The sequence below is a fragment of the Meleagris gallopavo genome, chromosome 15, assembly GCF_905368555.1.
Source record: "Meleagris gallopavo chromosome 15, MGAL_WU_HG_1.1, whole genome shotgun sequence".
In the NCBI taxonomy this organism is placed as follows: Eukaryota; Metazoa; Chordata; class Aves; order Galliformes; family Phasianidae; genus Meleagris; species Meleagris gallopavo.
The window spans coordinates 13,548,752-13,571,580 of record NC_139418.1 but is presented as its reverse complement, the minus strand read 5'-3'; the positions used below and the strand labels follow the sequence as shown (position 1 = coordinate 13,571,580).

Here is a 22,829-nt window from a genome sequence, read left to right as displayed (position 1 = left end):
ATCAGGACCATTTCTGTACTTATAGAAGCAAAGATCACTATTTTCCCTTTCTGATGCCATTTCATTACAGTGAATGAAGTGACAGTCTTGCAAGAATACCCAGCTAGCACCTCAGTAAGGCACAGAGCCTGGGGCAGTCTGCCTATCTGCTGTGCATCTGGAGAGTGCAGAGAAGACAGTGAGGGAAGAGAGACTGTTATTGCACAGTTATTTCTGTGCAATAACAAACAGAATTTTGTTTTGTGTCATGTAGATGCTCTACAATCAACCAGAGGTCTTCAGTTAGCGAAGGATAATTGCAGCAAATATTTGGGTCACCTGAAGAACACTAGCTACAATTGACCAAACAACACTTCAACACAACAACCCCTCACCTACCCTCTCTCCTCCCCCCCCAAAAAAAACTAATAAATTCTTATGCATTTACAACAAATCTAGGTGAAGGTTATCTTCTCCCCAATTTTTCTTTTCCCCCCTCTCCAAAGCCCTGTGAATTATCCTGTTCTGACACTGGTATAAACCACCACAAACTCCTGGGAACTCCACCAAGAGAAAACTGTCCTAGTAAAAGGACATAGTTTAGAAATGTAGACTATAGAGAAAGAAGCCACAAGATTCCCCTTTCTAATTTCAAGCATAAATCTGGTCCTTCGTAAGTGCGTCGTGTGGCCTGCTGCAGTGAGACAGCCGTGCCAGGAGGATGCAGCAGACACAGCAGGTCAAGTGCTTTCCATTCTCCAGGATCAAGCATCTTTCATCCTCTGTTCAACGCTTTTTATTTTCAGAGCTCTCAGTACAATAGGTGTTGAACTTCTCTGCGAAGCAGTTAGTGCCTGTCTACCAGGAGCTGCTTTATTGATTGCTCTGGAAGTAGACAGACATACATTTCATAAACAGCATATCAAAGTTCAAGCATAATGACTGTGGGCAGAACACCAGCAGAAGTATAAGAAAAAGTTTCTACTAGTAAGTGAATTAACTTGACCATATATCACTGAATTTCCTTGTATGCCCAAGCAACCCACAAACAATAACTGTGGTTACAGAGGATGATAAGCAATCACAACAAAAATAAATTAAAAAAAGCAGGGCTCATATCTGTAGCAACCCACAAAGAATATAAAAACCTCAATCCACTTTGCTGGGACACTGATGTCCTTCCCCAGTACGCTGTCCTAGGGCACGTGGAAGAGCTTAGGAGCAAACTGAGAAAACAATGTAGGTGACCTCACCCCCTCTTCAAAATCCATGGGAGAGAAACACCACGGGTGAAAACATTCAGCAGCAAATTAGCTCATGGACTGCTGCTTACCTGCAACTCAAGAAACATTCAGATTGCAAGCTTCATAAAAATGCGTAGTATAGAACTAAGTAAGCAGCCTGGGGATAGGATTTTCCTGAGATATACCTTAGGGTAGCTGGATTCCCTTAATTGATAGCTCACTAAAGTGTGGCTGTGTAACATCTGCTGGGAAGGTGGGAGTTGCAGGATGGAGTTCAGGGGCAGTGTGCAGCTGGCAGTGATTGAGGGCTTCTCATCAGCTAAAAGGGTGCTCCACCACCTGCTGCTGTTGGGGAAGGTGGAGTGACCCAGGTGAGAGGCTGTTTGGAATGATTTACAAAATTAATAGCTCAAAGAAGGAAAACGTACCCCACTGTTCTGTTCTAACAACACAAAAAGTGTATCTCACTCCAAGGGGAAGTCTTCTGGTGTCACTGTGTGTCTCTTGCTGTGCTATGGGGTAATTAGAACAGTTAAGAATGAGACACAGTAGCTGACCTGATTTCCAAAACTGTCTTGATCTTTGGCATTTTGTTAACAGCAGCATGCTAGCCTGAGCTGCAGGACAGCACAAATGAGGAGTAGGAATAAAACCCAACAATACAGCAGCCACATACATTCCTTTGGGATATTTCTCTTCAGACTCTGTAAGAAGAGATGAGACAGGAACGTGAATGAATCTCCTCTCAGTACTGGAGGTCTGCCTGGGAGCAGAGAGTTCCTGGAAAAAGAAAGCTGATCTCTCTAAGGGAAGATTTGTTTTTTCAAATGACATTTCAAGACAAGGAGGCCCGTTTATATTTCAGCTACAGCAGCTAAGCAATAATATTAATGCTTTGAATTTGCACAGTGCTTGCCACCAGCAGCCCTAGCATGCTTGACAAATATTTAAAGTGGGATTTTCCAGAGCATCTGTAGGAATTAGAAATGTAAATCACAGGATCTGTAATGCTTTAAAAGAAATCACCCTCTTCATTTCCTTCTTGTGGCACTTCTGTGCCTTTGGTGTTATCAGGGCCAGTGTTCTCAGTGCTGCTAAAAACTCATGCCTAAAATAAGGAATGAGACTTCAGCCCCCAAATAAATATAACCTCAATAAAAATGACATGTTTGTGGTGGTGTTTTTTTGTGTTTTTTTTAAGCTATTTTTGTGTCCCCCCAAAAAACATCTTTCCTTAGAAGATTATTTAAATTCTACATCTTTTCACTTAAAGGTGAACATCATCTATCAGCCATAAAGAGATATTCCTAAATCATCTTGCTTTTTTGTTTTCAGAACTTCTCAAGGACATTTCATATCCATACCTTCTCATTTGCACCAACCATCACAGCTCTAAAATTAAAACTGCTTTATCTTGCACTCGGTTTTCTCCCAGTTCTGTTGTGTCCAGGACATTGAACGATTCCTTTAGAGGAGAGTGCTGGCACGAGGACATACGAGATGTGGTGCTCAGTGCCAGCTCCTAGAAAGCACTGCCCTTCCCTGCTGTTTCCCTGGAGGGTGACCGCTCCCTCCCTTTGCACCAACAGCACTGAAGCCACCGTGGGGATTCCTCAGCTGCCACTGCAGCAGCCAGGCACAGGGCAGTGCTAATTTATCACTGACTTCAGAGGCAGTGAGCTGCTGGCTTCCCTGCGGTCCTCATTGCAATGTCTACAGGTAAAAATTTCTGCTAGAAAAATGATGATTCACTGAGTATCTGGGGCAGTGGCTGCTCCTCTGGATCAGAACTCTACACCGAGCTCTGCTGAGAGCCAGACCCTTGCCAGGCTAATTTATTTATTTTGTCAGCATGCTGGAAAGGAGTCTTTGGATATATTTTCAGCTCATGTCAAAACACCACACATGTTATTCTGATCCCAGCACTTAAATTCCAAAATACTTTAAATCTGCTCTCATATTTGATATTTTTAAATAAGAAATGTTTACATATACATTGCCATGGTGACAGGAAAATAGAAATAAAGACAAGGAAAAAATTGCCCTAGTGCACTGAACTCTATTTAGAATACAGTCACCGTTAATATATCTAAGCTGATCAATAGGGTCTGAACATCTGCTGACTACCATTTTGATCAATAGCAGCATAGGTATGAAGATAAATTCCCATTACAAATTCCTTATAGATTTTAAGCTCTCTGCCTAGTTCATCAGCATCCACCATGTAATTAACCTCAGAGAATGTGACTCAACCTCTTCCTCCAGCACCGATCCTTCCCACGGTGGATCCCCATCCTCTGGCCATTGGTATTACTGCCCAACCGTGGCCCACACCAGGTGACAATGTTTTCTTGGGGTTTGCTTTCGAGACCATTGAGGCACCCCAACATGCTGGCTGCCCCCACTGACATCTTCCCTGAGGTCTTTCAGATCTTGGGTAGGAGTAGGCTCCAGTCCAGATAAACCATTCCAGCAAGATGGGTCCTCTTTTTTGAAGGACCGTTGATTTTCACAGTAGTTGAGCTCTCAGAACTCTAGGAACACAAACACAAGCACAGTCATTTTGTAACACGAAAGTTCTCTAACCATAAATAAATATACTTAGGAGTTTCCCAGGCATCAAAGCAAATCTTACTTTCAGGAGAATTCTATTTAAAGGACGAGAAAGCCAGAAAGAAAAAAAAAGTAGAAGCAACCCTGCTGCTCTGCAATGGCAATTTTTATTGAGGGCTGAAAGCAAATTGCTTGCACTTGCAGGCAGTACTTACTAAGGTCTGGTAAGAGGAGCAAGAACATACCACTTGTCTCCCTCGCACTGCCATTTATGACAGGGTCACAGACTACAGTTCTACTCTCGGATTTTAGCTATTGAAGTTACAGTCCCCGAGGGCTGTAAAAAGTTGCTGCTGTCATATATAAATCAGTCTTTTTCATAAAAAATGACATGGTTTGACATGGAGGGATAACATTATAAGGTAACTACTGCGGAGGTTTCACGCTTGGATATGTACAAAAGGATGTTTCTCTTTATCCCTGACCACAAATACTCACTGATGGTTTCTTGTCAGCTGCTTGAAAGCCTTAAAGAACTGCTATCTCCTCTGGGGTCTGCTCTGTGGCCAAACTTCTCATCCACCTTTGATCATCCTCCAGGGTGTTTTTGGTGTGCTTTTTTTTTTTTCCCTGACTGAAGAATTTCAAGTGCTACAGTTTGTTCCAGTGTGTGGGGGAGAAGAAGAGGAGGTGAAGATTTTTACAGACATGCACGTACATCTTGTACAAATACACACCCAAATCCTTACTTCTAACAGGGCTGGTGAGAACACAAGTTCTTCTATTTTTAAGATTTTGTAAAATTAGATGCAGGAGGAAAAGGGATTTATTGCCCCAGCTCCCTAGCCTCTCACACCGCCAGTTCACTCCAGGGAAAGGAAAAGGAGTGATTTAAAGGCATTTCCCACGCAGGCACCCAGGGAATGCTGTGAGTTTATCTCCCTTTGGGATGTTAACACCCAGAGTAGGGCTGTTGGCATAGTCTCACTCCAGAGCAGCCTGTCCTACACACTGATAGATCTCTAGGTGGGTAAGCTCATGTCACCCAGCACCCACTTTTTCATTGGCTACACTTGCAAGCAGGCAGCTGCACCAAATTTTACAGATTATGGAGCAGCTGTGCCACGTTTTACTCCAGTTTGGCCAAGGTTGGGTGATTGCCTCTGGATGTAAACAAGCACCTGGTACAGAAATGTGTTGGTTTTGGAGCAGGCTGGGAGCTGTTGTCCTTTGGGAGATTTGTGTCGGGGAGGAGGACAAGAGGCTGCAGTGCAGCTTTTATGACTCCTCCTGATTTGTATGTTAAAAGTTTGCATTTTGCATCCCTACATGAGTTTTTCTGTACCGAGTATACAAACCTGTCTATGTCTCCATGAGTACAGAAATATAAGAAAATGCTACTTCATCATAGAAAGACATGGAAGTTGAATTATCTGAGTGCCCCTCTCTGAGTGCTGGTTCTGGTGCCTGTGGGTCACAGCTGTAGGGCAGCCCCACGCAGATGCAGGCAGGGCCAGCAGTCAGCATGGCAGGGATATCTCAGGATGGCTGTGGAGCACTCGAGTCCCTGCACCCAGCATTTGGTTCTGATGGGGGAAAAGGATCTGTGTTAATGATGTATTTGATATGAAAGGGCACAGTGCTGCAGTGCGTAGCTTGCAATAAGAGGAAAGCTGATATGACAGCTGAGGCTTCGCAGTGGTAGAAATGGGCCTTTCAAACTCTCCGACAAGGAAAAAACAAACACTGAAGGACAAATCCAGAGCCAGCATAACAGACTGGTGGGTTTGGGGGGACATGCTTCAAATAAGCCTTCTTTGACAGCTGCTATATTTGTCTCACACTGCATGTTCTCCACACAGCATCCCCTCCCCCAGGAGCCTCTGGGCTGTAGGTAGAATGGGATTTAACCAATTCCTGAGAGTGCAGCCAAACCCACGGCAGTCAGCACAACAAGGGTGAGCACTGGGCTGCAGGTGGGAGAGAAGTACCTTGGTGCAGCCTGGGCTGGCTGTGCTGCGAAGAAGGGCTGCGGGATGCTTGGGGTGCTTTGGTTAAGGAGCAGGACTAACATGCACGGGAAGGCATTCACAAATGGCAGCAAAGTTTTTTTTTTGGTCACTGACAAAAATAGATGGATTGAATGCAGGGAGGGATCACAGAAAGGGGAAGCTGGGTTTAGAGTCTGAGCGGGGTGTGTCAGAACATTGTTATCTCTAGTTATACACAGCAAGGAGAGGAAGACATGGGATACATGGGGAAGACATGGAACACGTGGGTGTACCCATGGTTACTCGGCAGCCTAACGGCACAGCTTGGCATTCTGTGCCATGCACTCTCCACCACCACTGTTCCCAAAACAGCACAGGGAGCACTGGGTATGTCATGGTGCTCTGCATTAACATTCAGCCCAGAAATTAACTGCTGCAGTTCTGCCTGGTGCTCTCCATTCTCTATTTTTTAATTTTTTTTATGATGATGCTTCTTCACTTTATTCCATTGAGCCCTTGGGGACATTGTTAGTGCTCAGTGTCACTTGACCTTCTCTGTCTCAGAAGTGACCTGCTACATCTCAACACTCTTTCACACGTTGCCCAGTTTTATCCATTTAAATGCTTCCTTAAATACATCAAAAGAAGTTGCATAAATTTGTTCTTTTTTTTTTTTCCCCGCTAAGCTTTGTGTATCTTCTTCATTTATTTTCTCTCCTAGTAATTGTAATCTGCTTTCATTGTCCAAACCTTCAGTCTCAAGTTACTGTCACTGTAGACGCATCCTTTTTAAACTGAACTATGAACTAAACTATTTCTTAATTTATCTTTTATGTGCTACAATTAAATATACTATCATCCCAGCTTTTAAACATACCAACATATTCCATGAATGCTTTGGCCTTTTTAAGTAATAGAAAGCTTAATTTCCATAAAACCACACAAAGAAACTGTGTCATTTTCTACACTCTCACAAAATTGAAGGGGCAGAAAGACTACCAGGATGACTGCTGAACAAATGGCTGCACAAATAAAACAGCTCAAGCATACAACGCACTCAACTTTCATTTTCTCCTGATACGTGTTAGGTGGATCTCCATTTATATTTTTTTAGTATCTGGACAGCCCATACAAATTTCAGGGAATTACCCATGCTCAGTTTGCAGTTTCTACAAAACAGAGGTGGAAGATTTTCTGAGAAAATTACCGTATTTCTCCCTTTGCAAAGAGTGACACATTTATTTAATTCAAATGCAGAGAGACCTCCAACTAGCTCTCAATTGCAAGTTCAGGACCCAAGTATTTGGAGATATTTATCCGACAAATCAGACAACAACTACCAAAAAAAAAGAAAAAAAGCTCCTCTAAAAATGAAAGAGGTGGTTATCACTGAAGGTTTACTTTCCTGTCCTTGATACCCTGAGGATCCAGACCATTTCCCAAAGCTGGTGAGCGCATCACAGTCCTTCTAGGTTTCACCCTGACCATTGTAAGTCTTTTTTAGTAGCACAAAGGCACAATTTCTACCAAAAGGACTCACTGCAGCAGTGACTATTTAAAGCCTGGCCAAAATATTTGGCAGTGTTATTCTGCCCTCTCTGGTTCCCTACTACCCCAAGCTGCCTGGCTGCCTTCTGTTGCCTAGCAAAGACTGCTTGTGTGCAGGCAGCCAAAGTGCTTCAGGTTCACATTAGCTTTATTCCAGTTTCCAGTGATCTTAAAACCAACCAAAAACGTAAGTTTTTGAGGTGAAGCTCAGCTAAAGAACCAATATTTTAAAGGTTTGAGGACATAAGACTATTTCAGTATGCTTTTATGTCAGGAAGCCCTTAAAATATCTTTCACTTTTTGTTAAAAAAAGTTTCTTACGTAACTCCCTCCAAAAATACACTTGAGGCTTTCTGTAATATAACCAAATGCTAATAGAAAGTGAGTGCCTCAGCTAATCTGCTGTTATGTTAGGTAAGTTTATATATTACCTTGCTAAATAATAAAGTAAAATAAATTAGTTCCTATCAAATGTTTCCTGAATGCATTCCAGCAGGAGCTTATTGTTATTTATTCATCTCTTGGACTGCATCTCGAAAAGCTGAAGGAGTGTATGTGACTGGAATAGCCATAGCTCGAGAATGAAGCCAGCAAGTCATTAATTAAGAGCTGTACAGTTTGCAGTCAGCCTCATGTTCCTGCAAACCACCTAAAATCCACCTCTGTCATCCTCCAGTTATGAAGCACTTGGGGCTTGTGAGGCATTGCCTGGGGGGGAGCTGGGGATAACCCCAAACCTAAGTGTTCTCCCCCACTTACACCCAGGGCTGACGTGGTTCCGGCTCACACACTTTTCAGTAATGTTGTAAATTGTCCTCAAAATGCCAGCAGCAGAGATTGCAGCAGCCTTCGGTGTTGGAGGGGAATGCACACAAACAGATGAGGCTGTGCAGGCTACGGTGCAAGGTGACAGCTTTCTGCTTCTCACTTGACATGACTTCATCTTCCTAGGAGGTATATAATATTCTTTGCATCGTATATGGTGCCAAGTCTGCATTTCTGGCCATATCTATCTGCCCGTGCTTGAATCAACACCAGAGCAGAAATAACTGAGATGGAGATGAGGATGACATAGCAGCCATACTTTAAAACAGAAACCACTCCAGATCCTCCAGGTCTTATTTCACAATGTTGCTTTTCTGCCCTCTCTCAAATGTAATGTAGTCAGGAGAAATGTGCCTGGCTGGCACTACGGGCCTCTTCTGTGTCACTGCACTTGTAACCCTTTTGATTGCACTTTTAGAGGTGGCTCAAAATGTTTCAATAGCAATAGAAACAGGTATTTAAATTACATGCTATCATTAGAAATACGTACAGTTATACGGCTTTGAAAATGATGAAGTGGAAAATTCACCAGAGATCAGCAGCTGCTCAAGCAAATGAAAGAGTTTTCTCATTTTCTTATTTTGTTCACTCTGGAACAATATGCACAGATAGAGCATCTGGTCCTCCACAAGGAGCTTCTTATGCTGCTTCCAGCAGGAAGGACTGATAGAGCGATCTACTGACCTTCCTCAAAGTTCCTGGTGCTGCCACCCGAAGCAGACCAGAGCACCCCAGCTGGATGCCTTTCATGCTAAACCCTCAATCAGCGCATTTCCAACATTGTTATTGGGATTTCACGTGCTGTCAGAAGGTTGAATTCCAGTGGTTCTCTCACTCTCTGTGTTGTTTATCCTTTGGAGCACTCTAGATTATAAATCATTTTAAGCATCATTTTTATATTTTGCTCCCTTTGTGCCATAAACAGGAACGTGGCAAACCAATCCTATACTTCTTCCTGAAGAGAAACTGGGAAGCTGTAAGACAGAGAAAGAAGTCTGAATTGTAGCTGAAGTCCTTTCTCGTCTTCCAAGTGGAGGCTACGTGTCGGGAGGATGGTTCCTTGGCCTCACCTCCTGCAGCATTCCTGTGGGGAACGGCAAGGTCAACATACAGGCACCCAGCTGACAGCTCCCATAGATGAAATATTCATTTTGGTTTGAAAAAAACAGTGGTGTGTTAAGACTTACAGGAAAGGGAGAACGCCACAAATCTTGATCTGTTCCCAGAATGGGTGAATCCTTCATCTTCAGCCCCAAACCTGCACCCTCCAGCCAAAAAAACTATAGAAGACAAAATCCCATCCAATCCTGGGGCATGGAGGGAAACAAGCTGCTTGTTACTGTGAGCAGGACGTGGTGCAGGAGAGCAGCAGGCACCTTTGTCTTCTCATTAGCACCAAGGGCTGAAGCTCTTTAGAGAATGGACTTTCCTGCTGTGTATTTGCTCAGAGGGAGCTGATCCAATGAGGGCAGCTGAATGCTGAGGTATAAATAATGAATTGCACAATAAACACTACAAGACTGGTTGACTTGAGGACAAAAAATAAACACAGCAAACAAAGAAATCCATCACATTAGTTAGAAATCCCATGTCAAGGTCCAGCAGGGATTCTTATCAACTTCATCCATGTGCCCAGACCACAGGCATGATTCCTTATATACAAAATTACTTTTACACACCAAACTTTGCTCTGTCTCACATCCACTCAAAGGGCAGAATAAATGCAGATTTCCCTTTCTATCTGCATTCATGGTTTCTAATTTAATCCTGACCTGCTACAGAATCAGCTTTTTGCATATTCTTTCCCGGCAGCAGTGGGGAGTTACTACTTGATCTCTCCTCTAAAAGAAAAAATTAACAAAATATTTATTTCGGCAATGGCTGTATATCAGTCTGCCAGGGAACTTTGTGATGTGCAGGGAAAAAGTCTGTGTAATAAACCATGAGAAGAGCTGTGAACACTGCCAGCACTGCAGAGCTCTGGGCTCAGAGCCACTCTCCTGGCTTCATTCGGATGTTGCTATTGATCTAATCCATAGAGAAACGATCCCAAGAGACACTCCTTTCATTATTTATCTTGGATTTGGGGTTAGATGGGGATTCTTTTTAGTTTTCTTCTTTATTTGTTTCTGTTATTACTAATATTAGACGCTGTTAATGAATTCCACAGACAAATGGCTCTCACCTCTCATGACACATTATTAATCATGAGTGCTGAAGGATTCTGCGTTCTTCATCTCTTGAGCCATGAGGCCAACCCCAAACTGTCCACCTACCAGTGAAACTCAGTGATCAGCCACGGGGGAGCATGGAGGAATAGGGCTTGTGGGTGAACAGAGCATGCAGGAATGCTCTGCAGGGCAAGCAGTGGTACATGCTGGGTCTCTTGATTCCCGCACAGCCCTGAGCCGAACAGGAGCATCTGCATCTCTGTTAAGCAGATACACAGGAAAGACAGAGCCAAGGAGAAGAGAGATGCCAACTCTCTGGGAGATTGATATCTGACAAAGGAAATAACAAACACCTGGCTAAAAAAGATCCAACGTTCCGATGCTCAGCTTTGCACAGTGTGCACATGGATGCTCATCACTCCTGAGCTCCTCATGCTGCACCTGTTATTTGGGCCTGGCATTACTGCCCCCTCCAGTCCAATTAACTCAGTTGAGACACTTCTAGAAAGATTTTTATGGCGGTTGCAATTGTAGATATGGAGAATATACAGAGCGACTCTCTGGTTGGTATTTTTTTTACCCATTTTCCAAGCAAGGATCACACAGTATCCTGTGTTGGAAAGGACCCACAAGGATCACTGAGTCCAACTCTTAGCTCCACAAAAGACCATGGAAAAATCAGACCAGGATTTCTAGCTGGGGCTTCTGCTGTAAGCAAGAAAAGTCACTGGGAGATTTTGAGGAGCAGAGGATGAAGCTCCCACATTTCTGGCCAATTCCCAACCAGCAGCAGCACAGCATTGCTCCATGGGATGGCAGGTTTGTGCTCCTGCTGCTCTTGGGTGAAAGGAGGATGGGACAAGAAGGAGATGCACAATGGAGTGACTGCAGTTTTATCACGCTCCATGTTGGCTACTGGGAAGAGATCATTATCATTAGATGTACAGTACTGAGCTGAATGTGACCCAGGACACGGTGGTGAATCTGCAATACAAGCTGTGCAGGGGGCACATGGGGCTCCCCACCTTTAGTGCCTCCTTTGTTTCATTATTACTTCCTTCCTTTTCCAACACCAAAGTTGCTCAGCATGAAAAGTTGGGGAGTTGGACTAAATGACCTTTAAAGGTTCCTTACCACTCAAACAGTCCTAGAACTCCATGATAAAATACCTGTTTGCTCTTTGCCTGTGGAAGGCCCTGCCACATAGCTGTGTGCCAAACAACTGCTCCTGTACGTGCATATATCAGAAATATCAAACTCACCTCCTGAGGTTGTCAGAAATAGTTATCATTGCAGCCTAAGCTCTTCAGATTGTGAATGGTAATGCTGAACCTTCCAAACGGGCGATGTCATCTTGTCACCATGAATGACAGATAATTATGGCTCTTTCTAGATGCCTGTAATTAACATTGCTTTCTAACTTTGACACGAGCATCCAGAAACCCAGTAGATTGAGATATCCTTTGAAAACTTTGGCTTTTCTCTCCTTGTCCATTTCTTTACCCTGCAGGTCTTTAAATAAAGAAATCACCAGCTGTTTAGTATAGAACATCCTAGAAGGGAGGTTGCAATTCAGAGCCCCAAATAAATACATGGATAAATATCAGAGTGAAGGCTGAAGCCAAGCGTTGGGTGCACACAGCCCTTCCCCGCCAGCATTCACACATGAATAATGCAGGGCATGGCGCCGGAGAGTCACGGCCTTATCTTGAAAATCAGGATTGACTGCTACCAATCTCCCTCTGCCCTGTGCTTCCTAATATCCTCTGCCATTTCTGTCTTTTATCACCTTCATGCATCTATTTCTTCGCATTTTTTGCTGCTGACCTATGGCAGCACGCTTGATTAGGGCAATACAATTTAATGTGTGGTGGATGCATAATGTCAGCAGTGGGCTCAGGTACCTGAAGAGCCCAGCTAAGAATAATAACTCCCTGCTCCACAGCCTGTATCGCTGCTTAACTACGTGACGCTGAACATCAATCAGAGAAGGATTAGGCTCTCCTGGTAATAGATAAACAGCAAAATGAACAAGATCATCTAAGCTCTTCAAACAAAATGATGTATTTTTAGTCTATGAAAATTCAAACCAGGTCTCAGCCAGAGAACCAGAAAAAGCAAAACAAAGATTATTGAAAGCTTATGTTTAAACAGTTTCAGCCCAAATATTTACTGATGACACAAAAAAGAAATGAGAGTATGTTTTGCAAGGAAGAGCTGGACCCTTTAATTGCATAGGAAGCCAAGCTTGGGGAATCAAGAGAGAAAATAAACATGCCCCCTGCAGAATGCACTGCAAAGCCTGCACATTTATTTACATTCCCATTTCTCTTTAACCTACATTCCCCCTGACAGAAGTGTTGTTTTGGGTAATAATCCTTTTCATATAGGCCAAGACTACAAGAAACTATTTGCAATTCATTTCAAATATGGATTTTGGAATCTATAGTAAATCCCTTCTGCTAAGTGAAAAAAAAAAAAAAAGCACAAAGAAAGAACAACATGCTGCTTAATCTTTGGGCTCATCACAGCCTGGAAGATTATTTTGACAGTTAATTTGATACATTTAACTGAGCTCCCAGCCTATATTACTCAAAGAAAGCCATCACTCATGACTCGCTGTTGTGTAGGAGCATCCCAGACAGCTGCAGCTTCTTTTGAAGAAATATTAACAAGGGAAAGAATGTACATTGCTGTTTCCTTGCTGTTGGAACTTGGTCCTCCCAAAGCCTGCAGCACATCCTGAGTGCCTCTCCCAGGCTCTCAGCAGCTGCTCCTGAGACAGCGCACGGACAGCAGTAAAGCAAAAGGTCTCCGTGGGGTAGCTCCCAGCTGTGCCTCCTTGCAAACCATGGTGGAGAAGTGGCTTCATCCCTGCATCCCAAAATACAGATGTACCCTCAGGGACAGCAATGGCCATTGGTGCACAGATACCCGTGGCTGTGGGATCCGTGAAGGAGTGGGAGGTCACCACGTGAGAACTGCCATCAGCCTCCTCTGAAACTGCCTGCCTTCCTTGGGGCAGATTTGCTAAGGCACAGCTTATTGCAGCACAAGGCACCGCTGCTCCTGCAAGTCAGAAAACAAGGGAGGCTGTTGTGCTGCAATTACCAAAAATAGGTCAGATCCCACAAATGCGAACAGACAGGGGGAAAGGTGCTTGTGTTTCTCTGTGCTCATCTTTGGGAATAGCTCTGTACCAAGGACCAAAAGTAATCAAAGGATGGTGCTAAAGCGTAGCTGCCCAGCATTGTTCACTGGCCCCCAAGGACGCTCACAACTGGACATCCTCTGCAAGCAGCCCAGCATCCTCACACAGCGGCTGCTCTGGGGTGGGGAGCAAATGCACCAGTGCAATCGACAGGGCAGGAAGAGATAGCAGCTGCCTCTCTTTGCACAGCCTCTGCTGTGTGCTCTCCTCCTACAGACAATGCCAAGGCGTTGCAGAGATCAGAGGTACTGGAGAGTGGTCAGCAGCAGAAGCAGGGTGATTCCTGAGGTCAACCAGATGCACTGGGATGTTTTTGGCCAGCAACCTACACTTTTGACTATGTGCATGCTTGTTCTTCCCTGTCAGAACACGGGGCTAGAGGCAATAAGCCAACAGTTTTCTGAGGCAAGGTGAGAACTGCAGCACCATTTAATTAAGCTGTTGCTTTAAATATGCTCCAGCATTCTTCCAGCCTGCTGGAGACACAGGAGCTGATGAACATGTCTGCAGCTTCTTCCTCCTCTGAGAGCACATTTTAATTCCACCCCCCCAGCCCACTTGCACCAGATGGCACTTGTATGCTCTCTGCTGAATGATGGCACTTTCTGCCCTGCAGGTGATGCCAGGCACTGAACCAAGGAGGCTTCTGGACCAAAATCCTTGGGGACACCAAACAACCTGCAGGACAGATCATCCAGTACAAGGAGCTGGTTTGGTTGCATTGAGCTAAGAGAAGAAAGAGGAGCCAAGGCACCAAGTGTTGTGTCCCCAGCATGGATCTGCAATGTGGTTCTCCCATTTCCAAACCTTGGGGCCAAGTGAATTTGTTGCCAGACTTGCACCTCCTATCCCCAAATCCCAGCATACCTCGAAGAATATTCAGCTGTAATTTGCAGCAGTAGCTGCAGACGTGGTGCTCCCAACAGCGTGCTTCACATGTGCAAGGCTTTTTCCAGACTGTGCAGTGTCAAATAGTTGGCACAGGAAAAGTGGTATGGGAGCAAGCTCACAGCAGCAATTCAGGCTGGCTGCATATTTCCTCGGCATGAATATCCCTGTTCCTCAAGCATGGCTGCAAATCAGGAACTGCAATGAGAAATGCTTAGTTTTCTAGAAGGAAGGACGTGGCTTTCTCTGGGGTCTGACTTCAGATGATACGCATTGCTGAGGTTTGGGTTGCCCTGCTCAAGTTGTGCCCACAGACCACAAATGCTTTACTGCTTTTTAGGATCTCAGAGAGAGTAGCCAAGAGAGATCTGTGCCCATACTGTCAGGCTCACAGTTGTCTGCATTTCTTCCCATCCTTTTGGAAGCAGCCCATCGTTGCTGGCAGTCATCTTGAGCCCCACACAGCGAGGTTCTGCAGGTGTGCACAGAGACAAACCCTTTGGCTTTATGAGGTGGGAATCAGCCCTTTGAGTCACCCATTGAGAAGTACCCCATGTGCTACAGCGCAGACAGGCAACCCAGACCTTCACTCAGTAGCTGAACTTGTGTTTATTTCAGTCATCACCAGACCCTACAGAGGGCTGTGATCCCATCAAGCTACAGAGTGCTGTGGCTTCTCTTCTCCCTCACCACCATCACCCGAGACACCCAAAGTATTTCCAACCAGAGATTCAGCATATTCTTACCATAATAGATGTGCATAGCATTAAAAATAATTGCATTTTTTTCATTATTTTTTACGACTTAACAACTGCAATTGCCAAATGCTTTTCTGCAGCCTGGCTATTATAAGACTGCATTAGCGAATGGAAGTTCATTTGCTCCAGCTGACTCACTTTAGGCCTCATCTAAGCCCATTAAAATGACTTTCTGCTGTCTTGAGAATATTTTGGATGAGGCTCTGCTGGTGCTGAGCACATTTGGAAGAGCACCCCTTCCTAGCAGAGTGCAGATGAGCCAAGGCCATGCCTGCACTGCTCTGCTGTGCCCAAAGGGCAGTGCCAGGACAGGATGGGGCCATTCCAGATCTGACTCTGTTGTGCACATCCTTGGGAAGCACCAAACTTGTTAACCACCAGAGCAGTTGAAAAAGAATTCTCACTATAAATATTCACAAGATCACACGCAGCCCAGCAAATCCTCTCTAAATGAAGGAAAATAAATTACGAGAGGATGCTGGCCTGCTGATTAAATCTTAACCCCCACTCCCTGTGATGATCTGACATTTGCTGGCTCAGATGCAGCAGTTGCACAGACAGCCCCTCCGGCTGCTGGTGACATTCAGGGACGACTCTGCCTTGGTTTTAGCACAAGAAGGTTTGATGGCACCAGCGCTCCATGGAAAGATGAGCGCTGAAGCCCCGCCACCACTGCACGATGCAGGAGCAGGGTGCCTCATGCTCACCCCCAGCTTTCCTTCCTCATACTGACAGCAAACCTGTTGGCTGTTGTATAGCCAGAGCCCAATTCACCTCAAAGAAAGGAAAAGTGGAGGAAAAGGAATGCCCTTTGCAATGTGTACTGAGCCCTGTTTAATTTTTCATTTACAATTATTTTCTGAGCAGCACTCGAGAGTTCAGGTGGTAACATTAAAAATTCCCTGCGCACTCAGCTTTCCCTAATTAAAATTGACAACCCTCATTTTGAACCACAAACATAATTATCCAGTCCTGCTCACCAGCATGATGGCTGAGATTGTTTGTTGATAATTTATGAGCGCTGGGAAAGATGAATAACAAAGCGAAGGCTCTGAGAAGCCTCTCAGCTCCTGCCTTTGAAGTCACAGAGGTGCCAACACAGACATCCCCTTCCCGTGCCATCACTGCTAAGGTGACACCCGGGGGACTTGGGGCTCTGCTACTTCGGGAGTGCTTTTCTGGAGGGTTTCTAGGAATACCAGGGCAAGTGCTCAACCCCAGCTGCTCTGTAGTAGGGAGAGCATCCCAGGTGGCTCAGGGCACCCTGGGGGGGTTGTCATTGGGTGAACTCTGCCCCTGCATGAGAAGTCCCTGCCACAAACCAAGCCAACACCACACACCGAGTCACTGCCCAAGAACAGTTTGAAAAAAACTCCCCCAAACCAAACTGATTTTTCCCCCTTGGTTATCCCATACTTTCCTTATTATCTACAAAAAATAATTGTATCATAAAGCTTTAATAAATCATTTTTTGAGCTTAGCTTTGCTCATCCACAGACCTCTGTGCACAGCAGCAGCTCCTACAGCAGCAATTAGCCCCTCCATATGCTGGAGATGGAGCAGGATGCAGGTGGGCGAGCAGGGGAACATCAGCTGCAGAACCCAGACTCCTTCCTCAAAGCCATCACAGCTTCCTTACAGCTGTGCAGTACTGCAGGGGAGGAAGTCGATACAGAGGGAACAGCAAGAGGACAAACATAAGTGCATCCTCTTCGAGGTACTTTTTGTCTTCTGGAACCATCAGGCTCCAGGGGAGCCCATACCTCAAATGGGCTCTCCAAAGCCAGCACCATGAAACATGCTTGTTCCATGCAGGCTGGGTTTTGGGGAGGGTTTTCCATTGGTAGCCATGCAACTGCAGGTGGAAAATCAGGTTAAAGGATCCAGAGGACATGAGCAGCACCAACCACCCCAGTGATGGAGCAGACAGGCACCAGGTGTTGGCCAAGTCACTGTTTACCAGGTGAAGGGGAAGCAGTGAAATAAAAGAGATGTGTTTCAATGATTGTTCAGTGTTGAGGTTATTTAGGGAAAGTTTTTCCCAGCTTTGCTCTCAGGCATTTCTAGCATGGGAAATGAAGTGCTACTTGGATCAGAGTTTTTTTTCTGAGAAAAACTATTGCTTGTCTTTGCAGATGGCAAGAGTGTGGGGTTATTCTGCAGACCAAAGCTGCTGTATATCTGCATCTGGAAGGAAGCTATAACTAACACTGCATGGCCATATACATTTATCTATAAAAGATTCCCCTCCTGAGAGCTGATGGCCATGAGGATGTTGGGTTGGACTCAGCACAGACCAATTATAGTATTCTCCATCCAAGCTCTGTCCATGCTTAGGGTTCATCAGGTCCAACATCAAGAGATGAACTACTGCCACTGCAGAAGTTTGTCCTCAGCAGGAAAAATAATTGTGATTATCATCAGAATCCATTTTCAAGAAGACACCACACTGAAAGAAACAGATAGAAAAGATTCAGATCTTCCAGGAATCAAATAACTCATACCTTTAGAATAAAAGTCCTTTTCCTGTTCTCATTTTGGAGTTGAATTAGGTCTGCTTGGTAATTTTTTCCCCCTTTCTCAAAACGGAGAGTGAAAGATTTAAAGGAAAATCAAAATGGCTCTTTCTGAAAGTGTTAAAGTTTTGATTTGAAGAGATTTTTATACCACCAGCTAGATGAAGCCAAGAAGAATGCCTGAAACATTCAAATATTGGCACATCCACTCAAAACCCTTCTGCTTAAAGCAGAACCTGTCTCTGCCTCCAGCTGTTATGGGGGTTTTCCTCTGATTTCAAGTCATTCCCAACCTGTTTCCTGCTGCTGTTACCATTATTCCATCAATAAGCTACATGAAAAATGACAAATCACTGAGAAACAATTAATATCCATCTATTTCCTTTGACGTTAGCAAAATGCTTCATTTACAAACCAGCTCTGCATGCAGCAACCCAGACACATGCCTCAATTGCACCCATTTGTCACCAACCCATCCCTCAGAGCACATAGGGCAAATGCCAGACCCTGAACCAGGATGGGACCCTCAGCTCCTGGAAAGAAATAACAATAGGGGAGCTCAGGATCACCCCAAACGTGGCCTGGATAAATCAGTACTGTGGTTTTCCCCAAAGACTCATGTGAAGACTTTGGTTATGTGTGAGCATCACGTGTAGCTTGTTACCTGACTTGGCCGTGCTATCAATCCCATGCAGGAGGAGCTACCAAGATCTGTACTAAAGCTGCAGAGGAGAAGTGTTCCCTTGCAACTAAAACCTAAGACAGACAGAGGTCACTGCAGACTCTCTACTTTTTCCTCCGAAGCATGAGGGCAGAGGTATGAGGTGGGCACAGGATGGGACCATGGAATCTTTAAGGTTGGAAAAGACCACTAAGTTCATCCAATCCAACCACCAACCCATCCCCACTGTGCTCACTGACCACGTCCCTCAGTGCCACATCTACCCTTTTCTTGAACACCTCTAGGGATGCAGGCAGTCTCAGAAAGAAGGGCTCTTCCATGAGATCACAGGCACGCACTGAATGAAGAAGTACACAACAAGTTGTGTGTACACAGCTGCTGGCACAAGCTCTTATCACAGGTTTGCTATCAGCACAAAAACAGCTTTAAAGAATCTGTCATTAAAAACAAAGTTCAGGATTTCCCCAGTCAACACAAAGAAATGGCACATCTTGGTGTACTGTGTGCAGGAGCAGAGCTCGCCTCTGGGATCACGCTGCTACTCCAATGCATATTAATGGCCAGAATTTAAAGCAGAGCGAGGGAAGCAGACAGCTGGGTTGCCAAAATTCCCCATGCACACTGTGACCCAGGCAGGATGTCACCATTGCCCCCAGTGCTGGGATCAGCAGCACGCCCTGTGACAAGAGGACCCGTCGCTTGGCACAGCTATCAGCAAGCAGAGCTTGAGATGATTATTCAGCTTAATCACTGGCACAGTTGTCAGAAATTTCTTTCATTTTTAATCTGCCCTGTTCAGCATCTTTTTTATGCAGAATCTGAGTTACTGCTATGCCCGGTGCTCACTATGTTATGCAGTTCTGGTGGTTCAAAGACTGCAAGGCTACTGCTACCAAGGCGGGAGTGGAGTCCCAGCATCTGCTGCTGGTGGATGGAAATGAGAGGGTTTGTGTTAACTGAATACATGGATTTCATTTTCTTGTGGAAGCTTAGATTTTAGGTTATGTTTCAATCTCTGTACTACGTAATAGAAGAAAATGTGTTTTTTAGTATTGAGCTAGTATTTGCACAGCTCTCATCACTCAAGCAGAGCATCTTACAGTCACCAATTACCTCTATCTTCCCAGCATCTGCGTGAAATAGAAAATCCCTGCCTGCAATGAAGGGTGGAGAAATAAAACGCTGCAAATTTCAGCTATCTGCTGATCCAGGAGACTCCGAACACTGCCATGGGGAAAACCCAGGGCTACACTGAAAACCATCCAAACCTGTGCTGAGCACCACAGATCCCATGGCCACATTGGGCAGCCTGCTGACAGTGGCCATCCCTTGGCCAAGTGCAACTCTGGTGACAACCAGCCCTTCTCCTCAGCTGGGAAGGCCAGGACAGGCTTTCCCAACCACAGACCATGTTGTGGTGTTTGCCTGACGAATCCGACATCAGCACAAGCCTCCATGAGCCTACCTTGCACCTCTGCTGCCTTCATGAGTTCTGTGTTAGCAAAGGAAAGCCCTGCAGCGTGGTGATGCTCACCATCCAACAAGGGAGGAGTGCAGCAGGCCACCACCTGGGATTATGAGAGCGAGTGGTTGGCACGAAGCTTAAGGGAAGAAAAAAGCCCTAAAACTGCCCATCCCACCCCCCTTAAAATTCATTCCTTAAATTAATGACACCCACAGCCCATCCGTGCTGGTGCAAAGCCACAGCAGACACCGCACTGCTGTTGTCAGTCTTCAAAATAACCAAAAATGGGACAATATACCTAATACAAAGAAACCTGCACATAATGTAAACATCATGGTTATAATTTCCAGTAAGATCTACATGGGTTAGACTTTCTATATAATTAAATCTATAGATTTCCCTCTCGTGCTTACCTTGCAGTTCCCTGAGCTCTGATGAAAAGTGTGCTGTTTGCAACAAGATTTATTGCATCCAGCACTCTATATTATAGCTGCTCTGCTAACCACAGTAAACAAGATATGAAAAGCAATCACACAGATAATACCATGGAGGAACAAGCACCGGCTCTGTCTTTAACCCTTTCCTTCATGCTGGAGACATCAGGCAGTATTTCCACGCCACCAGTCTGCTACATTAGGGGTCTTGTTCCTGTTCTTACCAAGCCAGGGCTTGGGTTTCTCATTCACCTCATTTCCAAATTGTCAGGAGAGGTGGCTTTAACCTCCAGGGCTACCAGAGGGCACAGCCCACAGAGGGAAGAACACCAAATAAGCAGAGCCAGGCCAGCTGCCCTGCTGGGACATCCTGGTGCTGCTCTGGGCTCAGCAGGATGCCAGCCCAAGAGATGGTGCACTCATTTGTAGTGGTTTGCATCACAGAAGCTTGGATTTGACCCTAGAGACTTGGAACCATTATTTAAAGGGCACATTTTCATACAGAGGTCAAGTGGAGATATGTATGCTTAATCAAGTCATTGCTTGCAAGCGGAATAGGTCCCCTGCTGCCCACATGGCACAGAGCATTCCCTAACCCTCCCCTTTTTCCCTCTTTTAAATCTTCACCAGATCCAGAAAAACACCCCAGGGACAGGAACAGCAAACAAAGACAAGAGTAACAATGATAAAAATCTGCTTTTCACCATTCCCATCCTACTTATGCAAACAGTGAGCGCATATCCCGTGCACCTAACCAAATAAATAAAGCCCTGCTAAATATCAGCATGCAGGAGGATGAGGAAGCAAGCAGCCACTTGTTTGCTGCCTTACAAATGGAAATGGTTGTCCATTCCAATTCAGTGGAATGAGAAAAAAAATCACCGCTCTATTACAGTATTTTCCATCCCAAACTCAGTTAACCATTTACAAACAAGACAAAGGCTCCAAAGATGCTTAATTGCTTCCTTATACAGAGGCAGCTGCTCCCTTTCCTTCCTGCCCACTTTCCTCCAGCTGTAAGCCTGCCTGCAGCCAGACAGGAGCTGCCACAGCCCTCATCCAGGCAGAAGTCCTCTAGAATAATGAGCTCCTTCTGAGTGATGCTGAGGTTGGACAGCAGCTGAAGTACAGATTGAAATGTTCTATCAAGAAGTTAAAACGTGCTGGAAATAAATGTAAAAATAGACTGGGGTCTGCAGCCCAAACAGAACATATATTTAGAAGCTGTGAGTGGGAAAGAGCATAACATTCCTGGAAAACATTCAAAAAGCATCCAAAGAAGATTAAAAGATTTCCAAGCAAAGGTTTTTAAGACTAGGGACGCTGGAGAGGGCATTAAACTCTGCTCCTCAAAACATGTTCCCTAAAAAGCCATTTTTGCCAGGGGAATGTTGGTTCTGGAAACTTCTGAGAAAGGAGTTCTTTGGTATAGAGCAGGCCTGAGAAACAGCTTTCAGCGCTGGTGACAAACAGCTCTGGGAAGGACCCAGAGTGGCCCAACCCTTTCCTCACCCTGGCAATAAGGGATTGTCAGAAGTATTTTCACCATCCAGGCTGTTCTTCAACATTTCTCGAGGCAGAGACGGTCATAAAATCATTAAGGTTGGAAAAGACCACTAAGATCATCCAGTCCACCTGCCATCCAACCATCCCATCCACCTCCTCAAGGCAACCCCGTCCCCAGCCTCACTTCCTATGCCTGCTCTGCTCACTGCAGCTTAACTCTGCTCTTCCCTGCCCCATCCACTATATATAAATTTTTTTTTCTGCATAACATATTCAGATGTTTATGCCAAATAAACTTTGGCAGGATCGGGTCTTTCAGGCAGATAGAAAGACAGCAAGAGACTCATCTTCTGAGAAAATGACACTAATAAGGCTGAAGCTTTCTTTGCAAGTTTTTCTCCTTGTTATTTCTCTTAAGAAAATAAACCTTTGTGGCATGTGCTGCTTATACACTCATTAGTGCAATGCATTTGATGGAGACAGGGTGTGTAAGAAAGGGCAAGAGGCAGAGCTGGCCCTCAAGAGCCACCAAAAGCTGTCTGTGCCCCAATTTTTGCCTTTACAAGCATGGTTCCCTGTGACATAAGCTGGACCCATTGATTTTTGGCCCAGCTGAAAAACAGTCCAAGACTTGTATACAAAAACGAGGATTCTGTTATTGAAAGATTACTGTCAAGGAGCTGAAATGTGCCTGTTGTTCCAGAGCACAACCACGAGCATCTTTCTAGAACACAAAAGCAATGATTGCTCTTGCCAGGGACAGGGGCTTAGTCTATTTGTAATATAATAGAATTTCAGAGATTTGTGCCTTATTGATTTTGCTAATGGAACAAGCACATTTCCAAGGGTTACTGTGTACTCCAGTCTGCAACACAAAGGGCAGGAGAAATCCCCCACTCCCATTCTAGCAGGCTGTCAGCATTTAATTAATCCAGCAGCTGCAGGGTAGATTCTTAGTGCAACCCTCAAAAAAAAAAAAAAAAAAAAAGACAAAACATCAATTTATGTTCTGAATGCCCTGGTGTATTATTCTACTCTTACAGCTCCTAAACTGGAGG

At 44.8% G+C, this 22,829-nt stretch overlaps 1 long non-coding RNA gene across 3 annotated transcripts; it reads right to left on the bottom strand.

Moving 5' to 3' along the window:
- Window positions 1–428: 428 nt before the first annotated feature.
- On the bottom strand, window positions 429–20,291 carry LOC146543344 (uncharacterized). Of its 3 annotated transcripts, none has more exons than XR_014886588.1 (5): window positions 20,245–20,288; window positions 14,390–17,617; window positions 9,328–13,380; window positions 4,275–9,224; window positions 429–3,757 (listed from the first exon to the last, which is right to left on the bottom strand). It is a non-coding gene; the product is annotated as an uncharacterized LOC146543344 (long non-coding RNA). The 3 variants fall into 3 exon arrangements; XR_014886589.1 differs by lacking the exon at window positions 429–3,757 and adding an exon at window positions 19,832–19,934 and having other exon boundaries at window positions 4,381–9,224; window positions 20,245–20,291; XR_014886590.1 differs by lacking the exon at window positions 429–3,757 and having other exon boundaries at window positions 4,381–9,224; window positions 14,390–14,608; window positions 16,668–17,617.
- Between the last annotated feature and the right edge of the window lie 2,538 nt (window positions 20,292–22,829).